The sequence below is a fragment of the Dasypus novemcinctus genome, chromosome 6 (assembly GCF_030445035.2).
Source record: "Dasypus novemcinctus isolate mDasNov1 chromosome 6, mDasNov1.1.hap2, whole genome shotgun sequence".
Classification (NCBI taxonomy): domain Eukaryota; kingdom Metazoa; phylum Chordata; class Mammalia; order Cingulata; family Dasypodidae; genus Dasypus; species Dasypus novemcinctus.
The window spans coordinates 86,969,168-86,993,786 of NC_080678.1; the positions used below are offsets into that span (position 1 = coordinate 86,969,168).

The 24,619-nt window shown below is 45.7% G+C and overlaps 1 long non-coding RNA gene across 1 annotated transcript; it reads left to right on the plus strand.

Moving 5' to 3' along the window:
- Window positions 1-14,645: 14,645 nt before the first annotated feature.
- Window positions 14,646-19,183, plus strand: LOC111765203 (uncharacterized). The gene is made up of 2 exons (XR_002797606.2): window positions 14,646-15,069; window positions 15,975-19,183. It is a non-coding gene; the product is annotated as an uncharacterized lncRNA (long non-coding RNA).
- The last annotated feature ends 5,436 nt before the right edge of the window (window positions 19,184-24,619 follow it).

The window sequence follows — 24,619 nt, forward strand, 5'->3', positions numbered from 1 at the left end:
GAAGTTTTAATTAACTTGACTGTTAAAATGTAGAAATGGTTAGAGTTAATGGTAACATATAGTGAGTAACAGCTGGTTTACAAATGGGATTGTGACTGAAAAGTGTAGTCTGGGGAAGTAAATGTCAATTGAAAGAAAGCTAGAGAATAATCTAGGGACCGAATAACCAGTGAACTCAGAGGTGGATGAGAATTGTGGCAAGAGTGTTCTGTGCACTAGAGCAGATGTACATCACTAATGCAGGGTGTTGGAGATGTGGAGAAGCATTGGAAAAATACAACTGATGTGACCTATGGACAGTGGTTAACAGCAATACTGTAATAATCTTACATCAATGCCAAAGATGTACTATGTCTATAATGAGGGGTATGGAATTATGGACCATGGTTGGTGGTAAAGATCTGATAACATTATCTCATAATCTGTAACAAATGTTTCACCAAGATGTGATGTGTTCGTGAAGGGACATTGTATGGGAATTCTACACATGTGCATGATTGTTTTATAAGGTAACAATCTCTGTAATAAAAATATAATTTAAAAATATAGCGTGGGTTTGGAGAAAAATACACCAAATGTTAGATAGGGACTATAGTTACTAGTAATATATATTTTTATGCTTTTTAAAATTAAAGTTAATAGATCACAAAGACTGTCACATTAAAAAACATAAAAAAACATAAAAAACATAAGAGGTTCCCACACCCCACTCCCCAACCCCCACTCCTTCATGTCTGTAAATTGTATTTTTTGAAGATATATACATCACAAAAAATGTTACATTAAAAAATATGAGGTTCCTGTGTACTCCCCACCCCCCACTCCACTACTCCACACCAACAACCTCCTCCATCACTGTGGCACACTCATCACACTTGGTGAACACATTTTGGGGCACTTCTGCACCACAGAGATAATAATTTAACCTATAGTTCACACTCTCCCCCAGCACATTCAGTCGGTTATGGCAGGATATATAAAGTCCAGCATCTGACCCTGCAATATCATTTAGGAAAACTCAAAGTCCCAAAAATGCCCCCCACATCACATCTCTTCTTCCCTCTCCCTGCCCTCAGCCACTACTGTGGCCACTTTCTCCACCTCAGTCCCACAATTTCTTCTATTACTAGTCACAACAGATTTATAGTAGAATATCAGTAAGTCCACTCTAATCCATTTTTATTCCTCCATTCCATGGACCCTGAGATGGTGGTGTCCACTCCACCTCTAGATCAAGAGGTGACTTAGATTCCACATGGATGATGGATGCAATTCCTCTGCTTGCATTTGTTGGCACTCTTGATTCCCTGATGTGGTGGTTGGCCATCTTCACCTTCCTGTTAGTTGACCTGGGTAAGTCCAATGAACCAGAGAGCAGGAGTTGCAACTCTGCTGAGGCTCAGGGCCCAGCTGGCACATGGACAGTCCAGAGATTCAAGTCCCCTGAGTATGCACCATCCCTAGCACCAACCACAAGTTCAATAAAAGTGACAGAAGAGGTATGTGTAGGAAGGTCACATCTGAGTCCAGCTCCATCATACTCAGGAGCACAAATTCCAATGTAAGACCCTCTGACATGGCACAGAACTCCAAAACCATCTTCCATGACCATATACCCTGTAATCTCCATAGCCTTCAGGAGAACCAGCACCTAGGGTTGTATATACTTTGGCTCTCTCTGGGGTCCTTCTGAGGTGTGAGTAAGGGTGACCCCTCTGCTGACCTCCCAACTCTTTTTTGAAGACTCTTAGCCATATAAATTCATTTGCTTTGCTATTTCCCCTTTTATTCAAGGTCAAAAATCAGTTTTTAACACTTGATCCAACATGTAGGCTGAGATATTCTGCTGGGCTGAGCTGACCCTTTTATTCAAGGTCTCTTTTTAGTTGCATCACCAGGTAGTGATTGGTAGTAATCCCTTGGTGCCAGGGAGGTTCATCCCCAGGAGTCATGTCCCACACCTGGGGGAAGGTAATGCATTTACATGCTGAGTTTGGATTAGAGAGTGGCCACATTTGAGCAACATGGAGGCACTCTGGAGGTAACTCTTAGGCACCCTGCAGCTCTAGGCCTAGTTCATATTTCAGGCACACAGGCTCATAAGCATAGTCATCAGTATCAAGGCTCATTATTGGACCAGTCTTCCTTGTTGGCCTTTGCCGTTGCACTTGGGGGAGTACTGTTGTTCAATTGGGGAATGTGACAGAGCTCCCCTGGGTAGGAATTCAGCACTCCCTCAGTTGACGTTTGTAACTGTAACTACTATGAAAATAACCAACATATATCAGAACATTTTTATGTCCTATATATACATGCCCTGGAGAACTCTCCCCCACTCATAAGCACCCCCACCAATAACACCCCACACCAGTGTTCCTCCCATGCCATAACTGAACCTCTCTGTGGTCCAAAACTTCTTCAACAATGAAGCCTAATATATTGCCAAATTCAATTAATAGGAAATTGAAATATAGTGATGGGTTTAAAGTTTAGAAATAGAATACATAATAATTAGAAATACTAAAATAAAATAAAAATGAATTGGTGTATTAATAAAATGAAAAATATTATAAAGCTTTGTTTCAAACATTTTGCCTTTCATCTCTGTAATAGGTGTTGCTCTGTATGTACAGTGGCAAGGCACTTTCTTTCATTTCTTCCTCAGCATTTACATCCTTTCTTTTTTTTTTCCTAATTTTTAATTTTGTCTTCAAAAAAGTTTTAGATCACAGTAATTCACATACACAATTAGGGGCCTCCCATATATCCAACATCAAACCCTTTTTTCCCTTCTCCAGCAATGATCTTTTTACATGTTTATGTTATATTTGCTCTAGCTGATGTACAGATTTTGAAACATAGCTATCAAACATGGTTCCATTTTGGTTTATATTATGGTTTATATATTAGACTGTACAAATTTCTAAATTTTTAGCTTCCTTATGTTTTACATTATGGTTTACATTTTAGCTTACAGACTTTTATACACGTTTGGTGTAAGTTAATGTGTTCTATATCCATCATTGCATGATCTTGTAGAGGACTTCCATTGCCTCCCAGTTGCCCTGCTTCCATCTATTCTATACCTCTCTCCCCTTTCCCTCAGGGCCCACAGTGATAATTAATCTTCACTACTTGAGGGACCAGATTTACAGATACTCTAACAATGTTGAGGGCTAGATGTACTAGACTACCCTAACTAATTGGGAGCCACCAATTCTCTTGAGAGACACAATTTCCTCTATTTGGGAACATTAGGTCTCCCCAGGATATGGGTACACCTTCACACTTACTGTATGGGTCTCCACCCAATGATATAACACACTATGACAAAATGAGTACTCACATGCTCCTTACAAGCTTGCCCCTGAGCCAGATGCCACCCCCGTTAAGAACCTTAAACACATAATCCTTCTTATTTTATTTTCTAAAGAGTTTATCAACATTGTAGCTTCAAACATACCTGACATTCTCCCATATTCAATTGTTGCTCCCAACCCTCTCTCCCATTCCTTGGGCCATCTGACCAATCCTCCCAACCCTAACCCCCCTCATGCCCACAAAGCCCCACCCAAAGGTATCACCATGCCCCCATCTTACCCCTTTACTGGACAAATACTTTCCTCCAGCTTATGGACTTCACCCATGTAGGCATCAGCTCACAACCTTCTTCTCCACCCACCCCCCCGCCCAAATTCCTTTAAGCCTATCTTCCAGTCCCTAGCTCTCTGAGACAGCTTGGTTTGCTTGTTTCATATCAAAGAGGTCATGTAGTATGTGTCCTTCAGTGCCTGGCTTGCTTCACTCAACATAAGGTCCTCAAGATTCATTCATGTTATCACAGGTGCTTGTACTATATTCCTTCTTACAGCTGAGCACTATTCCATTGAATGTATATTACATATTTTATTTATCCATTCATCTGTTGTTGGGCAATTGGGTTGATTCCAACTTTTGGCAATAGTGAATAATACTGCTCTAAATATTGGTGTGCATATATCCGTTTGTGTCCTTGTTTTCAGTTCTTCTAGATATATACCCAGCAGTGGAATTACTGGGTCATATGGCAAATCTATAGCTAACTTTTTGAGAAACTGCCAAACTCTCCTCCAGAATAGCTGGGTCCTTCTGCATTCTCACCAGCAGTGGACGAGTATTCCCATTCTTCGACATCCTCTCCAACACTTGTAGTCTTCTGTTTTTTTGATAGCTGCCAGCCTTATGGGAGTAAGATGGTATCTCATTGCAGTTTTAATTTCCATTTCCCTAATAGCTAGTGATTTTGAGCATTTTTTCATGTGCTTTTTAGCCATTTGTATTTCTTCTTTGGAGAAGCATCTGTTCAAATCTTTTTCCCATTTTTAAAATGAGTTGTTTGTTTTTTTATTTTTGAGATATAGGAGTTCTTTATATATGCAGGATATAAGTCTCCTATCAGATATATGTTTACCAAATATTTTCTCCCATGGTTTAGGCTCTCTTTTCACTTTCTGATAAACTCCTTTGAGGTGTAAAAGGCTTTAATTTTGAGGAAGTCCAATTTATCTATTTGTTCTTTTGCTGCCTGTGCTTTGGGTGTGAAGTTTATGAAGCCATTTCCTATTACAAGGTCCTGTAGATGCTTCCCTACATTGTTTTCCAAGGTCTTTATGGTCTTGGCTCTTATATTTAGGTCTTTCAGCCATCTTGACTTGATTTTTGGATAAGGTGTGAGATGGTAATCCTCTTTCCTTCTTTTGCATATGGATATCCAATTCTCTAGGCATGATTTGTTGAAGAGGCCATTCTCTCCCAGTTGAGTGGGCTTGGTGGCCTTGTTGAATATCAGAGGAATGTATATATGAGGGTCTATATCAGAACTCTCAATTTCATTCCATTGGTCAGTGTGTCTACCTTTGTGCCAATACCATGCTGTTTTCACTAGTGTAGTTTTGTAGTATGTTTTGAAGTCAGGTTGTGTGATTCCTCCAATTTCATTTTTCTTTTTCAATATGTCTTTGGCTATTCTGAGCCTCTTTCCTTTCCAAATAAATTTCATAGTTTTTCTAGTTCATTAAAAAATACTGTGTTGATTTTTCTTGGGATTGCATTGAATCTATGGATTGGTTTTGGTAGGATAGACATCTTAATGATATTCATTCTTCCTATTCATGAACAGGGAATATTCTACTATTGATTTCTTTGATTTCTTTGAACAGTGTTGTCTAGTTTCCTGTGTATAAGTCTTTTACATCTTTAGTTAAATTTGTTCCTAGATATTTGATTTTTTAATTTACTATTGTAAATGGTATTTATTTCTTGATTTCCTCCTCAGATTGTTCATCATCAGAAATGCTACTGATTTTTGTGCATTGATCTAATACCCTGCACCTGTACTGAACTCATTTGTAAGTTCTAGAAGCTTTGTTGTAGACTTCTTAGGGTTCTCTATGTACAGGATCATGTCATCTGCAAATAGTGACATTTTGACTTCTTCCTTTCCAATTTGGATACCTTTTATGGCTGGTTCTTGCTTCAGTGCTCGAGCAAGGACTTCTAACACAATGTTAAATGGAAGGGGTGATAGTGGGCATCCTTGTCTTGTTCCTGATCTTAAAGGAAAAGATTTTAGGGTTTCACCATTGTAAATAATGTTAGCTATGGGTTTTTCATATATACCTGTTATCATATTCAGAATGTTTCCTTCTATTCTTATCTTTTGTAGTGTTTTTATCAAGAAAAGGTACTGTATTTTGTCAGATGCTTTTTCTACATCTATAGATATGATCATGTGATTTTTTCCCCTTCAATCTGTTTATGTGGTGTATTACATTAATTCATTTTCTTATGTTGAACCATTCTTGCATACCAGGAATGAAACCCACTTGGTCATGGTGTATAATTCATTTAATGTGTTATTGAATACAATTAGCAAGTATTTTGTTGAGGATTTTTGCATCTAGTTTCATTAAAGAGATTGGTCTGTAATTTTCCTTTCTTGTGGAGTCTTTGTTTGGCTTTGTTATTAGAGTAATGTTGATATCATAAAATGAGTCAGGCAGTGTTCCTTCTCTTTTGATTTTTTGGAAGTATTTAAGCAAGTTTGGTGTTAGTTCTTTCTGGAATGTTTGGTAGAATTCACCTGTGAAACCATCTGGCCCAGGGCTCTTCTTAGTTGGGAGGTTTGTAATGACTGATTCTATCTCTTTATTTGTGATTGGTTTGTTGAGATCATTGATTTCTTCTTTTGTCAATGTAGGCTGCTTATGTGTTTCTAGGAATTTGTCCATTTCCTCTAAATTGTCCTTCTTTTTTTTATTCATGATTATAATTTATTCAATTATTAATTATACACAGATTCAGTTATTGTTATAAGAATTTTTTTTCAAATTCTACTCAATTTATTCATTTTTTAAAAAAGATATTACATTAAAAAAATATGAGGTTCCCATTTACCCCCACCGCCCCCACCCCACCACTCCCCCCACAATAACACTCTCCTCCATCATCATGTCACATCCACTGCTTCTGGTGAGTATATCTCCGGGCATCACTGCACCCCATGTCCCATGTTCCACACCATAGCCCACACTTTCCCATGCTCCATCCAGTGGGCCATGGGAGGACTTAATGATATTCTATTCATGAACAATTGTGGTTAATAATTGAGAAAATGTGTCATTGATGTGGAAAAAGTGGCCATGGTGGCTGCTGGGTGCGGGGAATGGGAGGAAGAGAAGAGATGTGGAGGCATTCTCAGGACTTGGAGTTGTCCTGGGTGGTGCCCCAGGGACAATTGCCAGATGTTGTAAATTGTCCTTCTTGTTGGAATATAGTTTTTTAAAGTATCCTTTTATGATAGTCTTTATTTCAGTGGGGTCAGTGGTGATATCCCCTTTCTCATTTCTTATTTTGTATATTTTCATCTTCTCTCTTTTTCCCTTTGTTAGTCTAGCTAAGGGTTTGTCAATTTTATTGATCTTCTCAAAGAACCAGCTCTCTGTTTTGTTTATTTTTTCTAGTGCTTCCTTATTTTCTATTTCATTTAGTTCTGCTCAGTTCTTTGTTATTTCTTTCTTTCTTCTTTCTTTGGGGTTAGTTTGTTGACTTTTTACTAATTCCTCCAATTGTGCCATTATTTCTTCAAATTTAGTTCTTTCTGCTTTTTTGATGTATGAATTTATGACTATGAATTTCCCTCTCAGTACAGCTTTTGCTGCATCCCATAAGTTTTGATATATTGTGTTATCATTTTCATTAGTTTCAAGGTAGTTATTGATTTCTGTTGAGATTTCCTCCTTGACCCACTGTTTTTCTAAGAGTGTATGGTTTAGCTTCCATATCTTGTTGCCAAATCTGGTCTCTGGCCCTTATAGATTTCCAGCTTCATTCCACTGTGGTCACAGAAATTATTTCATATGATTTCAATCTTTCTGAATTCATTGAGACTTTCTTTGTGGCCTAGCATGTGGTCTATCTTGGAGAATGATCCATGTGCACTTGAGAAGAATGTATATCCTGCTGTATTTGGGTGTAATGTTCTGCATATGTCTATTAGGTTGAGATCCTCTAATATATTGTTCAAAGTCTTTGTTTCTTTGTTGATTCTCTTTTGAGATGTTCTGTCCAATGGGGATAGTGGTGTGTTACAGTCCCCCACTCTATTTGTATAGGCTTCCATTCCTTCACTTAGTTTCTCCAGTGTTTGCCTCACATATTTGGAGGCACCCTGGTTAGGGGCATAAATGTTTATGATTGTTCTTTCTTCTAGAAAGATTATCCCTTTCACTAATATGTAGTGTCCTTCTTTGTCTCTCACAATAGTTTTGCATTTAAATTCTATTTTTTCTGATATAAATATAGCTACTCCTGCCCTTTTTTGGTTATTGTTTGCCTGTAAGATTCTTTTCTTGCTATTCACTTTCAATCTCCTTGCATCCCTGGTTCTAAGATAAGTTTCTTGTAGACAGCATATAGACGGGTCATATTTCCTTATCCAATCTTTTAACTTGTGTCTCTTAACAGATGAGTTTAATCCATTGACATTCAGTGTTATTACTTACAAGGAATTCCTTATATCAGCCATATTTTCTTTGGATTTGTGTTTGTCATAGTTTGATTTTTCTATCTCTTTTTGTCATTTTAATTGTTCTTACACTCTTTTCCAACTCTGTCTCTCCTGTGTTTATCTTTTCTCCTGCATAACTTCCTTTAGTATTTCTTGAAAGGCAGAATTCTTGTTGACATACTCTCTCAGTTTCTGTTTATCTGTGAATATTTTGAACTCTCCATCACTTTTTTTTTTTAAGATTTATTTATTTCTCTCCCCTTCCCCCCCCCCCCACAGTTGTCGGCTCTCTGTGTCTATTTGCTGTGTCTTCTTTTTTGTCAGCTTCTGTTGTTGTCAGCGGCAGAGGAATCTGTGTTTCTTTTTTGTTGCATCATCTTGTTGTGTCAGCTCTCCTTCTGTACTGTGCCATTCCTGGGCAGGCTGCACTTTCTTTCATGCTGGGTGGCTCTCCTTACAGGGCACACTCCTTGCACGTGGGGCTCCCCGACATGGGGGACACCCCTGCATGGCAGGGCACTCCTTGTGTGCATCAGCACTGAGCATGGGACAGCTCCATGTGGGTCAAGGAGGCCCGGGGTTTCAACTGTGGACCTCCCATGTGGTAGATGGATGCCCTATCCACTGGGCCAAGTCTGCTTCCCTCCATCACTTTTGAAATCTAGCTTTGCTCAATACAGTATTCTTGGTTGGAAATTCTTTTCTTTTAGTACCTTTCCTAAGTCATACCACTGCCTTCTTTCCTCCATGGTGTCAGATGAGAAATTAGCACTTAATCTTATGGAGCCTCCTTTGTAAGTGATAGTTCTCTTTTTCTCTTGCTGCTTTTAGTATTTTCTCTTTGTCTTAATTGGATAATTTGACAAGTATATGTCTTGGGGTAGGCCTGTTGGGATTTATGCTGTTTGGGGTGTGTTGTGCTTCCTGGACATGTACATGCATGTCTCTCAATAGGTTTGGGAAGTTTTCAGCAATTGTTTCCTCCAACACCCCTTCTGTCTTCTTTCCCTTTTCTTCTTTTGGATACCTATAATGCATATGTTTGTACATTTTGCATTGTCATTCAAGTCCCTAAGTCTCTGCTGGATTTTTTCTATCTTTTTATTGATCAATTCTAATATCTATTTGATTTCTGATGTATTGTCTTCCAAAGCACTAATTCTTTCCTCTGCCTCTTAAAACTCTGCTGTTATTTGCTGAGAGTGTACTTTTGATTTCTTGAAATGTACTGTTGATCCCCATTATATCCGTTATGTTTTTTTGTGCATGATTACAATTGCTTCTGTATGCTCACCTAGTGTTTTCTTAATATGCTTAGTCTCTTCCTTCACTTCATTGAATTGGTCCATGATACATGTTTTGAGAGCTTTAATTATTTGTTCAGTGTTCCCTTCTCTTCCTTGTTTTTAGTTTTTTCATTGGATTGGGCCATGTTTTCCTGATTATTGGCATGGTCTGTAACTTTTTGTTGCTGTCTGGTCATCATTTTATATTGTTGGGTTTATTCAGTTGATTAGCTTCTTTGTCTCAGGGTTTAATTAGTTGTTGTTTTTGTGTGCCTGTTAAATCTTCCATTTGTCACATTGTTCTTATTCTAGTTCTGTGTTGTTGGCTAAGTTCCCTTGAAGGAAAATATTAGGGTCAGAGAAAGCATAAGGGATAAGAAAAGAAAAAGATCATAGTAGTATTGATTGTGGATGTTAGCAGAAGAACCATGTGAGATCTAGGGGAATGGATATTGAACTCACATAAGCTGTGTATAGTTATAACTGTAAAAATGTGGAGTACCTATAATGAGATAGTAAACTGAATATAGGGAGGAATATAGTATGAATTAAAAGGCCAGTGTGGTCAGGAGAGAGGGAAAGAGAATAGAAAGGACAATAAAGAGTGAATAAAAGATAGAAATCAGATTAGAGGTATTAGAGATAAAAAGTCAGAAATACTGGGGGCTGAACAAAGAGAGGTGGAATGTAAGAGAAACAATAAGTGATGGAGGAGAGAATGACATAAAGGAAAGGGGATAGAGTTGGTAACCCCAATCAGTACACACAGAAAAGAGGAAATTGAGGACAAGGAAGCCCAGCAAATAAAAATTGTTGCCTGCAGCGCCTCGAGGAAGCACTAATTTTGTCGCAGTCTCTCCAGATCGATGTCCAGACACCTCCTGCTTTGTAGTTTCTTGAAACTGCTCCGGCAGGCACCACTCAGTCGGTCCTGGGGTCCATGTGGGTCTTTCTTGGAGAGCTGTGTGATGCTTTGTAGTCAGCTGGCAGTACCTTGGTGGTCCTGCGTCCAGCTCGCACATGCTGTCTGGGGACTGCAGGGGGACTGCAGGCTGGGGGCCCTGCTCCTAGTGACCTGGCTCACTGTAAATGGTAAAGTCCCCTTGCTGGCCCTGGGGACAGGCACTAACCGCCTGCCAGTGGCTCCCACTCTCACGCTCCCTCCCGTTTCTTTTTCTTTATTAAATTTTCTCGGTTACTCTTTCATTCGATTCTAAATGTGCTTTATTCTGTTTTTTTAATAACTTAATTGATATATAATTGATGCTCAATGATCTGCTCATATTTGAAGTATACAATTTTATAAGTTTTGACATATGTATACACCTATGAAACTATCCCTACAATCAAGATAATATGTATTTCCATCACCCCCACATTTTCCTCATGCCCCTTTGTTATCCATTTCTCCCCCAACTCCAGGCAAACGCCAGTCTGCTTCCAGTCATCTCCATAGCTTATTTGCATTTTCTAGAATTTTTTATTAATGGAATAATCATACCATGCATACTATATTTTTGCCCATCTTCTTTGACTTGGCACAATGAGTTTGGGATTCATCCAGCTTATGAGGGTAGCATTAGATCATTTGGGTTATTGGTGAGTAGTAGTCCATCGTACGGATAAACCATACTTCTTCTCCATGCACCTGTGGATGGATTTTCAGCTTGCTTCTAGTGTACAGCTATTACAAATAAAGCTGCTGGGAATACTTGGCTATAAGACTTTGTGCAGGCATATGTTTTTATTTTTGCTTGAGTAATACCTAGAAGAGAAATGGCTAGGCATGCTTAGCACAATGTGGAGCCATCTGATTTTCACAGGTTATACATTTTAAATTCCCACCAGCAGCTCATAAGAATTCCAGTTTCATCTTTTAGATGCCAACAAATGCTATGACTTGTCTTCTTAAGCACTGATATCTCATGCTTCTAATTTGCATTTTTGTGATGAATAATGGTGTTGGACATCTTTTTATATGTTTATTGGCCATTTGTGTATCTTCTTCAGTGAAAAATTTTTTTCTTCAAATATTTTGTCCCTTTGTGGGGTCAGGTGTTTGTCCTATTATTGAAGTCATAGGAGTTAATTTTATGTTCTGGATAGTTGTTCTTTGTCTGATGTATGTGCTGAGAATATTTTCTTTCAGCCTGTGACTTATCTGTTTGTGCACTTTTAAGTCTCTAAAAAAAAGGAAAGCTTTTAGTTTTGATGCATTCCAATTGATCAATTTTTTTCTTCTAAGATTCATGTTTTTGGTGTCATAGCTAAGAAATCTTTGCCTGTCACAAGGCATTTGATGTTTTCTTCTAGAATTTCTACAGTTTTTGGTTGTACAGTTAGGTCTCTGACCCACTTTGAGCTATTTTTTGTGTATATGGTGTGAGGTATGGTTCAAAGCTTATTCTTTTCCATGTTGGTATTCAGCTGATCCAGCAGTAGCTGTTGAAAAGTCTTCCCTTGGCATGTTGGGAATTGCCTTGGCCTATTAGTCAAAAACCTATTGAGCAAATATGTGTGGGTTTTTTTCTGGAAACTGTTCAGCTACGTTGATCTATTTATCTATCTTGCCATCAATATCACACTGTCTTGATTACTATGATTTGGAGTATGTTCAACTTTATTATTTATCAAAATTCTTTTGATGGTCCATATAAATCTTAGAATCAGATAGTTGATTTCTACACACACACACAACTTTTGCTGCCATTTTGATTGGGAATAAGTTGAAGTTGCAGCAGTTTTGTGGGAGAACAGATGCTTTAACAATACTGGGTCTTCCAACCCATGACCATGCCATATCTCTCCATTTATTTAAGTCCTCCTTGATTTCTTTTACTGGTATTCAGTGGTTTCAGTATACAGATTGTCAGTCAAAAGGAGAGACCCTAAAGAGATGTTGGCCCACTGCGGTACAGGTGTCCGGGCCACCAGCAAAACCATGGCTTACGCAGCCTCTGATGGAAACACATTTGCTCACCAGAGAAGGGATGGGCAAGGGGGGCTTCGCTGGTGAGTGGCAGGGAGCTGCTCTATGCACAGTGCCCCTCTTGCCTGTCCCTGCACTGTCGCAGCAGAGGGACCCCACTCGCACCCCGCCAGACACCCCACAGGGCTTGGAGCTGGAGGTGATTCACCATGCCACCGAGTCAGGCTGTGCCCGTGAACATTTTCATATGCTCCGACCATAAGGAAGGAAGGCACCACACTGGCCTCTCCTTATCTACCAGGGGAGTGCGTTTTATCCAGTCAGGTCAACACACCTGGTCCCGAGCCCAGGATACATTCGTGGGTCAGGGAAAGGCAGCCGCTATACTGGGACTGTCCCGCCTGCGCAGATTATGCAAATATTTTATTAGATTTATACCTAAGAATTTCTTGTGTTTTTTTTTGGCCTTATAGTAAATGCTACATTTTTTCCTTTGTATTTCAATCTTCAGTTATTCATTGTATAGTGATCTTGTATCTTGCAACCTTGCTGAACACACTTATTTATTCTAGTATGTGTTTTATTGATTCCTCGAGATTTTCTGAGGCGTTATTCATGTTACCTGTCAGTGGAGAGAAGGTATTTCTTGTCAAACTTTAGATTTAATTTTATGATTTGTTGCACTGGTAAGACTTCTGGTGCTTTGCTCCTGACCTTAAGGGAGAGTATTCAACCTGCCACCAGGAAGGATGATGCTAGCTGTGGGGTTTTGCAGATGTTCTCTTTTGGGTTGAGGCAAGTTTCTTCTTTTTTCTTTTTTTTAAGATTTATTTATTTATTTCTCTCCCCTCCCCGCCGCCCCAGTTGTCTCTTCTCTGTGTCTATTTGCTGTGTGTTTTTCTTTATCTGCTTCTGCTGTTGTCAGTGGCACGGGTATCTGTGTCTCTTCTTGTTGTGTCATCTTCTTGTGTCAGCTCTCCATGTGTGCAGCACATTCCTGGGCAGGCTGCATTTTCTTTTGCGCTGGGCGGCTCTCCTTATGGGGTGCACTCCTTGTGCGTGGGGCTCCCCTATGCGGGGACACCCCTGCGTGGCAGGGCACTCCTTGCGCGCATCAGCACTGCGCATTGGCCAGCTCCACACGGGTCAAGGAGGCCCGGGGTTTGAACCACAGACCTCCCATGTGGTAGACGGACACCCTAACCACTGGGCCAAGTCCTCTTCCCAAGGGAAGTCTCTTCTATTCCCAGTGTTTTGAAAGTTCTTGCCATGAATGGATGGTGCGTATTGCCAAGTGCATCTGTTGAGATGACCTGATGCTTTCTTTGTTAGTTTGTTAATGATGGTGAGTCACATTGATTTGGTTTTGACTTCTGAACCAGACTTGCATTTGTGGATGCATGCCACTAGTTCAGGATGTCTGATCCTTTTTGCGTGTTGCTGGACTCAGTTAACTGCTATTTTCCTGAGGGATACTGGTCTGTAGTTTTCTCTTCCTGTGGTGTCTTTGGGTTTGTGTATTTAGGTTGTGCCAGCCTCCATAAAATGAGTTGGAAAGGCTTTTTCCTCTTCCTGTTCCTTCCTCTATTTTCCAAAAGAATTTTCATGGAGTTTCTACTGCTTCAATGACTTCAGAAGCTGAGAAATACGGTTCCAGGCAAGGAAGGTGTGTGATTCTTGGTGCACTCAGGAAGCCCACTTTTCGGCTGCATGTTTCCAGTTTTGCACCATGGGAGGAGAACAACTGAAGCTCCAGAGCCCAGATCATCCCAGCAGCTAGTCGCTCATGTAAGGGGTTGCTCAGAGCCCCCAAGGTGACATTTGCCTGATGTGGGAGTAGAAGGGACTGGCAGTGACGGCGGGTGCAGCACCGGCTGCGGCCTCCAGGGGGCACTGTGGGCCAGGCAATGAGCCTGGGTTGGGGGGGGGGCCTTTGAACGGAATCCCCGTCCTGAGCGCGTCAGAGGTGCGGGGGCCGAGGTCCTCAGAGCGGTGGGCCTGGGGGGGGGGCAGTGGGCCCGTAGGGGGGGGGCAGCGGGCCCGTGGGGGGGTGGGCAGCGGGCCCGTGGGGGGCCTCTCTGAAGCCCTGGCTGTCTCCAGTCAGGGTGAAATTCAGGTTCACAGTGGGGCCCGGCCAGAGCACCCTAGAGACTGTGCACAGGAGTGTGGGCCCTGGAGAAGGTTCTGGAATGCACGATTTCCACAAATAAATGAGAAAGGACATTTGACTCTGGAGAGAAGTCAGGGCCAACTCGGCACGTTCGCCGGGAAGGCGGAGAAGCCTCGGAGCGCAGGGCCTGAGCTGGGCGTCCGTGAACCGACGGCCGCCCCCCCGCCAGGGCAAGCTCATTTTCCTAGACCGGGAGGGAGCGTTTCCTGCTCCCTGGTTTCCTGCTCCCTGGAGGCTGGGGCTCCGAGCGCTTACGGACTCGCTGGGGCCGCACACCTGCAGGTGCGGTCAGGTGTGGGGCGGGGAGGCCGTGGCTTCCCCGCGCCACGGGGACGCTGCAGGGGCGTTTCGTGTGCCCGGCAGGCTGGGCCTTCCCCTCGGGCCGGGTGGCGCCTTCGGAGGCAGGGCCTGGCCTGCTCCTGCCCCAGCGTCACCTTCCAGCGCCGACTTTCCGGGCCGCGGTGACTGGAATCGCCGCGGCAGGTGCCTGGAGGGGCGGGGAGCCGGGCCAGCGCCCGCGGACGCAGGAGGAAAGCCTGTTCCGGCAGCAGCACCGCGCCCCCGGAATGCAGGAGTGCTGACGACTGCGGGACCCGGGGGCCTGGGCGGTTCCCGAGCCTGGTCCTGGGAGTCTGAGGTCAGGGCGAAGGGGGAGAGCGGCAGCGGGGGCGCCCGGGGCCCTGGGAGGAGGGAAGCGCTCTAGGGTTCCTTTGGGACCAGACAGCAGGGCTGCCTCTGTGAGCGCTGGCCCTGGGCCAGGCGGAAGGGCGGGCCAGGGGGCTGCGGTGGGGAGGAGCAGATCACAGCTGGGAGGAGCAGGGACAGACCAGAGTGCTGGGAGCAGGGGACCCAGGTTCACTCAAGCCAGCCGCCAAACAGGGGCAGGGTGGGTGGCGGCCAGAGCCTGCCCCCCCAGAAGTTGATGGAGCATCCCAGCTGCCCTCTGCCCAGCTGCTCTGGGCCCCAGGCACGGCCCCTCTGAAAGCCTCTGGGGCACTCCCCACATTTCCCTTGGGGGGAGCCCCTGTCTCTCCTGGTGCCTCAGCCCCGGCTGCCCTCCTCCGTGAAGCCATCCACCTCCTCCTAACTGCCTTTCACTTTTATTTTCAATTTAAGTCTGCAGCAAACAATTATGTTCATTGTAGAAAGAAAGAGAATGGTCAGGAGCAGGAGATGGAAAGTTATGAATTTAAACGTAGCCCACATTCTGCCCCAAATGCCCACCTGGCATCCGCAGCTGCAGACTATTTTTTGCAGATCAGATGAGCAGATTTTGTGAGCTATGTCATCTGAAGGCAGCGTGCTTGGTGGGCCTTCCTGGCCGCTTTGAGCTACCATTGTCATGGTCGAGCATTTGCTGGGGGGTCTGGCAGGATGGGGGGCACCTAGCCTGGGGCCTCTCTTTCCTGGGGCTGGGGTAGCTTTGCTCCATCCCTGGTTTCTGGGCTGGTGTGTGGTCCTCCCGGATACTTGTTTGGGATTGGGCTGAAAAATTGGGCTACACAGTTGTTTCAGTTTATTCTCGGCCTCTGCTGCTTTCAGCTGCTTCCAAGGCCCATTTCCACATGGAATGATCCTCAGCGATGAGAGTCAGTGATTTCCAAGGGAGAAGGTCTGCATTAAAGAAGCCACTGAAGTCTTGCCCTATTTTGCTGACACCTTGCAAGTGGAAGAGCTGCACAAGCGGATGATTCTGCCATCACATGTCTGTGCTCCATGGGTTCCCTGCACAGGGTGGGATTGGGGTGGGGAGCAGCCCATGGCCCCGGAGGCCACAGGGTGCTCATGGACAAATGGCACTGCCTGCACCCCCCGAGCTGCTGCACCCATGGGCTCCAGCAAATGCCCCCACTGGTGGATCTGCCCATCCAGGGCTGGGCTACTTGGGTCCCAAATTTATCCTCCAATTTCAGTGGTTGGGTCTCATCTTCTGCTGAGAACGTTGCTGGAACATCTGCAGACACCTACGACCACTCGGCTTTGGCTCCAAGCGTGTTCACTGCAGGCTCACGGGCCGCTGTGTAGAAAGATGGTGGTGTGGCTGCTGGCTCTGTCCTCGGGAAGGGCAATGGGGAATGCCCCTGAATTGCACTGTCCTGACCAAAGGGTTTCTTTCTGGGGTTCCACTGATGTTTTATTAGCCACGCTGTTTGGGGTCTTCCTCAGTTTGGAGTGGTCTGGTTGTGTCTAACATGCACTGCTTTGGGGTCCACATTGGCTCTTGTAGACCGGTGAGTTCTTCTGCCTCCTGATTAGCTTGGATAACCCCAGGGAGTCGAGCCCGGCTCAGCTCTGCCGTCCCTCCTCCCCGGGGTTTATGGGCAGCCGCGAGGCTCTGCTCACCCATCTCAGACCCCCCACCCTTGGGACTCCCTGCTCTCAAGAGGGCTGCCTCCTGTTTCCTCACCCTTGGCTCTCTCTCCAACCACGGAGAAAAGGTCTCCTTTCCAGTGCCAGCGGTTTTTTGTAAGATGGGCTGAACAGTCGCTCTCAGCTGTAATTCCCCAGTTCTACCTCTCAGGTGCACCTTTCTGCAGGGTATACCCCACGGCCCTGACCTTCCTGGGGGGTCTTGGTTCTGAAGTGGCCTTGGACTGTGCAGGATGACTGATGTCTGCAGACCCCGTCCTCACCTAGGGTGCCTCCCCCAGGACTTGGCTGTTCTTGCATTGCTTTCTCCTGATTCTTTCCAGTCTGTCAGCCCTGGCTGTGTCTGTCTGAATCCTAGGAATCACCACGAGTCAGGATGAGGATCCTGGGCTCCAGGCAAATCAAGAAGTGGCCCAAGTCCCCTTTAAATGTCCCCAAGAGTTTTATAAAATTTCAGGAGGCTTTGCCTTCCTGGTACAGGAGGCACCTGGGGTGTGAGTGGGCGTGAGCATGAGTGTGTGTGTGTGGAAAGGGTGCATGCTGGTGTGCTGGAAGGTGGAAGATACTGGAGGAACATGGCAGGACCCCGGGACCTGAGGGTCAGGCCTGGGGAGCCCAGGACGCTACTGTCCCCAGAAGCTGGGAGAGACGAGGGCCGGAGGCGCAGGGAGAGCCTAGCCCAGAGCCTGGTCACACACATGGCCACAGCTTGGGAGACACTTCGCAGCCTCAAAACTGTAAGCTTTTAACCTAATACATTCCCAGTGTAACAGCCAACCCGTTTCTGGTACATTGCTCCTGGCTGCTTTCGGCAAACTAGAACACCTTCCTTTCCCACCTTCGTGCAAGAATGGACAGGTGAGACCTGGCAGGGGGAGATGGCCAGCCCATGTCCATCATGGGGAAGGAGGGGGGTTGGCCTTTATGTGGCCATACTTGGGCCCAGGCCCCGGGCTCAGGGCTGGGGACACAGAGACAACAGAGACCCCGAGAGGAAGGGCGAGCACATCGAGAGAGGCTGGCCTGCAGGATCCCAGAAGCAACAGCCGAGTACTGCGGGCTGGCAGGTGTCTCCTACCATGGAAGACGACAGCCGGGGACGGCACCTTCCCGGGAGCCAGGCCTTGGACAAGGCCCGTGTGGCAGTTGCTCCTGCCTGGAGCTCCTGGTGCCCACTCCTGCCCCCTTCCTCCCTGGGTCCCTCTAGTTCAGAGGCTGGGCAAGTGGAAGTCTCCCATTTGTGCTTCTGTTGCAGGGAGGGTTAGCCAGCAGACCCAGGTTTGCTCAATAAGATGTAAGCAGAAGACTGCTCAGCATCTCTGGAGGAGCATACACAGTTGGTTCTTAGCCTTTCCCCTTCTGCCTGCTTGGAAGATGGAAGTGAGGCCTGGTGCCAGGGCAGCTGTCTTGTGACCATGAAGAGTGAAGCAGGTGGGAAAGACCAGAGACTTGCTAACATGCCGGGCTTCGCACTGTCTGGCTCTAGACTAATGCCAGCAGCTGTCCACCTTCAGGACTAAGCTGTGTGAGAAAAACAAGCTTCCTACTCAGCTAGCAACCAAGTTCCATTTGTTAAAGCTTGCAGCTAAAAGCATTCCTAACTCATGTTTATGATGAAAATGAAGGCCTTTCCAAGACCCAGTCTTTAGAACTTGGGGAAACCCCCTGCTTTCACTGAGAAAGGCAGAGGCCCTAGGATTTAGAGACTCTCAAAGAAGGGAAACTGAGTCCCACCCAGACTGGGCCACACCTGAGGACACTAACTTCTTGGTCTATTCAGAGGCCCGTGAGATGAAGTTTCTCCCAAAAAGAGAAAGTGATGGCTGCAGGCATGGTTTTTCTTGTTTTGTTGTGTTGCTTTTCTTTTTTAATTTAAAAAATTAAGAAAAATATAAAATAATAAAAAATAAAAAACCCTCAACCCCCCCTCCATTTTAACCTCTCCTAACCAACCACTCTCAACACCAGTTTATTCTCTTCAATTCTTGTTCCTGTACATGTATTTTTCTTTTAATTCACAAAAGTAAGGAAAAAAGACCTTTCTAGATAAAACAAAATGCCATTTCAACAGTCTTCTCCATCCACCCTCCAGATGCACCGCCTCCTTCCGGTCCTGGTATAAGTGCACACCTGGGAGACATGCCAATTCTCAGAGGGATTTTGTTTTGTTTTGAACCATCAAAATCATGATATTATACAGTCCATTATTCTCTATCTTCCTTTCAAATGAAGTACTATAACCATAGACAAGCAGTCACAATCACATTTTATCAATGTGATCAGCAGTGTTTGTTATACTCACTATAATGCATCACCATCAACTCTATTCATTTCCACACATTTACAATAAATTAAAAATTATACATACACTGAGCAATAGCTACTATGGTGTCACGCTGTAAACTTCATTCTGTGGTTGTTTGTGTTTTGAAATCAAGCAGTGTGGGTGCACGTAGGCTCGTGTGCTCTTTCTAATCATGCTCCATCGTTCTGTCTATGCACACCTCACCCTGCAGTTATTCATTCCCTTTCTGGGTAATTCTTTAGGCCTGTCACAGGCCAGCTTCTCCAGGAGACAGGCTGGGACGGAGAAGAGTGGGCTCCTGGGCTCCCTCCTGTAGGGGAGGAAGGACGTTGGACGGACAGAGGGAAGAGCTGAATGCAGCCACAGCAGGGCCTTGGCCATTTCCAAGGGCAGCTCTGGGCTGGACATACCTTTGGAGTCGCCCCATGCTGCGGTTTGAGGCTGGCCTTCAAACCCCAAGTCAGCCAGGGCCTGGATGAGGGCCACTCTGGGGAGGGGCCCAGCCTGGGCCAGCTGCTCCATGGGGGCAGCCTAGGCCAACTCCAGAGGTGGCAGGCCATGCGCCCAGCAGCTGGTCGAGTGGGGGTCTGTGCAGCCACCCCAGCAGCCACTCCCAGCGCGCGTCCATTTTCTCACCGTGACGGTGCAACGCTTTGTCTTTGAAGGCGCCTCCATCAGCTCGTGTGCAAGCTGGTCTCCGGTGGGGCTTGGGAACTGTTTCTGGGGTTTTCATCTCTACCCGATGCTTCCGGCTTGTCCTCCAGGGTAGTTGAGATCATCTGTGGTCCAACACTCCCCACCCTCACCCACGTTCTACATTGCCTACTTGTTTCATTTTTTTAAAAAGATTTATTTTATTTATCGCCCCCCCTTTCCCACTCTCTGTGTCCATTCACTGCATGTTCTTCTGTGTCTGCTTGTCTCCCTTTGTTGTGTCATCTTGCTGTGCCAGCTCTCTGTGGACGTGGGCCAGCTGCCTTCACTAGGAGGCCCTGGGAAGCGAACCCAGAATCTTCTTTATGGTAGATGGGAGCCCAGTCGATTGGGCCACAGCCACTTCCCTGCGGTTTCATTTTTGCAGACCTCATGAGTGGGGAACAGAATCTCATTATCATTTCCCATTTTCACGATGGCCAAAGGGGCTTGCGCAGAAAACTTTCTTGGTAGTTACTTATCTCTTCGGTCCTGTTTTGGCAGAAGAGGAGCCAAGCCCTGCCTCACGCCGCCTTTCCTCTTCCTTCCTCTCTCACTCACCTCCCAAGGGAGTGTCTCCTTCGAGCTGCTTTGTAGCTTCAGAAGTTCCGATGGCCTCCACACAAGCCCAGAGAGCCTCAGTGGTTTTGCTTTCCTTCAGGCCGAAAGTGTGGATATGCGTGCAAGTGTGTGTGTGATTATGTGTGAATGCAGATGTGTGGTATATGTGTGTGGCATGATGTGTGTGTGTGAGTACATGTGCATATGCATGGTGTGTATGTGGTTGTGTGTGTGCAGACACACGTGCACCTGTGCATGTTATTTGTGTATGTGTGAAGCATGTACATGTGAGTGGTTGTGTGAAGGGAATGTACGTGCATGTGTGAGTGCAGATGGAAGTGTGTGTGTGTGGTGCTGGTATGTATAGTTTATGCTGCATGTGCATGGGTGTGTAGGTGTGTTTGAAGGGCACAGATACAGGCTTCTGTGTGCACATACACATGAGGGTGTGCATGTGGGTGTTTGCGTGTTGGTGAGTGGATGCGTGTGTACCTGTGAGTGTGTGTGTGGAGCCTGTGTGTGCATGTGCGTATGTTGGTGTGTGAATCTGTGCATGTGCTTGTGTGGCGTATGATGTGTATGAATATGCATGTGTTTGTTCACACATGTGTGTGTACTGCACGGGGCGCTGTGAGGACATGGGTGTGAGGTGTCCAGCCTGGGCTGGCCTTGCTTGATTCAGGCCTGTTTACTTGACTGACAGACACACACGGACACATGACACTCTGGGCCTTTCTGGCTCACTCCAGATGGGCAGCTGTGTCTTGCTGCCTCTCAGCGGGAGCTCGAGGGCCTGCTGGAGAAAAATCAACCTCTCTCCTCTCCCCAGCAGCCAAGCAGGCCAGGTGGAGCCTGGAAAGCGATGCCGGCGCCTCACAAACTTCCGGGTTTGCTCATTTGAGAGTTTCCAGGTTTTCACTGTGAAAAGCCATGTCCAGTGAACACCAAGACTTCCCACCATTGAATATTTTGAAGCTAGACACTCAGAGTCGGCATGCGTCTACCCAGACCCCAGCCTCGAGGCGCCTGGGGCAGACACTTCCATCCGGCTGCCCACCCCTGAGCCGAAGGGGAAGGCGCGGTGCCTGCGCTTGACCAGCTGTGAGTCTCTGCCCTCTGGGCTCCTGGGTGGGATTTCCTGCTGGCCGTGGGAGAAGCTGGGGACCCCAGGAAGCCTGGGGGGTCAGGGCACCTCCTGGTTCCACTGCGGGCTGCGTCTCCGCGGGCGGCCTGGCACCCTCCCTGCTCTGGCCCATGCCTCCTTTCCTGCTCTGTTCCCTGGCCTCTTCTCCGTGGCTCGCCCAGGCCATCCCCTCCCCTCCTCGCTTCCGGGGCTCTGCTTTCTTCCGGGCCCAGCTGCATGTCCTTCCCATGGAGATCAGCCAGCCTTCCTCAGCCCCTTCCAATTTTGTTTTTTCAGCTTTCCTCATTGCCAGACCAGCCCAACAAGGCAGGCAGGCCTCAATGTCTCTTCCTCCCTAAACTGTGGGCAAGGGAGGAAGGTGGCAAATCAGTGCATTTTTTTTTTTTTTGGTTCATTTTGACTACAACAGGTCGGAGCCCCGTCCTTGGAGCTCCCAGTTTGGGAACCCCAGGTGGACCCATTTCCCAGGCCCCTTCCAGAGGTTGTGCCTCAGCCATCCATTGTGGGCCTGTGTTTCTGCCCAAGTGGGCCCATGTGCTCGTCCTTTCGCTGAGATGGCCCTTGTTTTGGCATCTTGGTGGCATGGGGGGCTTGCCCTGGAGCTTCAGGAGGCAGTAGGACCCGTGTTTCCACAGTGAGGTGGGTCCCACGGCGTGGGCAGATGGCATAGCCACGCGAGGAGACAGGGGATACATCCCAAGTGTACTTGAGAGTGGGCGCCAAGGTCAAAGTCAGAGAGGAGTGGGAACGGGCAGCATGGGCGGGCCTGCAGTGGGCAGGTGTGGGGAGCTGCTGTGCAAAGCAGGGAGGAGAGGGGTCAGGGCAGGAAGGCCCAGCGGGGCAGGGGTGGTCTGGCCAGACCCCGGAGGCAGGGGCTGCACCAGGACCCAGAGGCTGACCGGGCCAGGTGGGGCGAGGCCTCATAGATCTGGAAGCAACAGATGTGTGGGATCCCGGGCTCTCACCGACCGCTCCCAGAGCAGAGCGGGATGGGGATGGGGGGCGGGTCCAGGAGGGGCTGAGCTTGGGATTTCATAAACTCATAAACCCATCAGAGACCCCAAAAAGTTCTGAGGGTCAACTCAGAGTTGTCAGCATTTTATTTTGCCAAACATGGCAATAATTCAAAATACCTGTTACCTCTGATCTCCATCCTTAAAAAAAAAAAGGGTGAGGGAGAGATTTGAAAAAGAGAACTTGGCTTTGATGAACATACTTTCCTGCCCCCCCCTTTCTGAATTTTTAAAATTTAATTGCCTTTTTAAAAAAAGATACACAGATCACAAAAGAATGTTACATTAAAAAATATAAGAGGTTCCTATATACCCCACCCTCCACCCCAATCCCTCCTCGCACATCAACAACCTCTTTCATCATTGTGGCACATTCATTCCATTTGGTGAGTACATTTTGGAGCACTGCTGCACCGCATGGATTATAGTTTACACTCTCCCCCAGTATATTCAGTCAGTTATGGTAGGATATATAATGTCCAGCATCTGTCCCTGTAATATCAATTAAGACAGATGGGAGACAGCCCCTGGGAGCCTGAGCTCTCTCGATCTGGCCTCTGTGAGGATTTGGGCAGGGCTACCCTGTTCTCTTGAACCTGGGACGAGCTCTCTGCAGACAGCTCTGACTCCCAGACTCACCAATCAGTGCTGAGACCAGCTCAGCAATAGGTTTGCATGAAGGGAAGGTGATGCAGAACTGAAGAAATAAAAGGACAGAAAGAAAGACACAGGAGAGGAAATAAAGATGGGACCAGGGGACTCACGGCTTCTGAAACTGAGAGCACCAACCCTAGTTTCCACATTATATTTATTTAGGAACTAACAAGTAGCTGTTTGTTATTCATTATAAGGGACAGGTACAACATTTATGATAATAAGGTACAGGTCATACAAAGTTCAAACGCCTCCTCATGCAAACATTTTTTCATGCTGACCAGACTGTGTTCCATCTAATCAAGGCCTGGTGTTCCTAAGCCGGCAATTTTGTCTGCATTGTGGAAACATTTCAACTTCACACCATGTTCCTTACTCTTTTCCCACAACAATTCCCCCTTTTTGTTTTTGCAAAGCAGTGACGACACATTTGGCAATTTCTTGCTGCTTCATAACCTGGAGGGTTTGTTGAGTGCATCTGAGGAGGCTGCTGGTACTATGGTGAGCATAGCTACCAGCAAATTAGGAGCAGTAACTGGCAATTTCTCCTTTCCTGACTGTTGTTCAGCTTCTTGACTCAGATGTTTAATTTGCCCCCATGTTGGGGGTGAAGCTGCTCTGGTCTTCAAGTGGAACCCAGCCATATAGTTTCCAGCATCAGTATTTCCATCTGCATGACTGGAGGTTCTGGGTTCCACAGGAACTTTCGTTGTCTTTTGGCATTCATTGTTTTATTCAATGAGTGATACCCACACAGGGTGCTCTCCATCTCCTGGGGAAACACAAGCATACCCTCATCCCCAAGTTCACAGCTTCCCTGTTGATCATTCATTAGTCAGTGGATCATTCCACCAAATAAAGGTTTTTCAAACAGAGTTTGGGTTTGAGTTTTCAAATTATTTTGGAAATGCCTTTCAGCTGCTGTCCCTTCCAGTGTAGTTCCACAGTTAAGAAAATTAAGAGTGAATAGTGCTTTATGTGACTGCACCTGCAGTGTTTCCTTGTTTCTCCCTTTTTGTTTTTGTAACATGAGTTTAAGGGTTTGATTTGTTCGCTCCACAATAGCTTGCCTTGGGGGTTATATGGAAGTCCTATAATATTTGAAATACTCCAAGTATCTAGAAATCTTTTAAAGGAAACACTGGTATAAGCAGGAGCATTATCTGTTGGTAGAGACTGGGGAAGTCCCGTTATAGCAAAGTAAGCTAACAAATGCTATCTTATGTGTTGAGCAGTTTCTCCCATCTGAGCTGTAGCTCAAATGAATCCTGAACAAGTATCTACAGAGACGAACATAACATAATTTTCCAAAGGAGGAGATATGAATTACATCCATTTGCCGCAGTGAGTTAGTAGTTAAACCACAGGGATTTACTCCAGGTTCCAGTTGTTTTGGGTTATTAAGAATTTGATAGGATGGACAGTCTGAACAATGTCCCTACCTGTG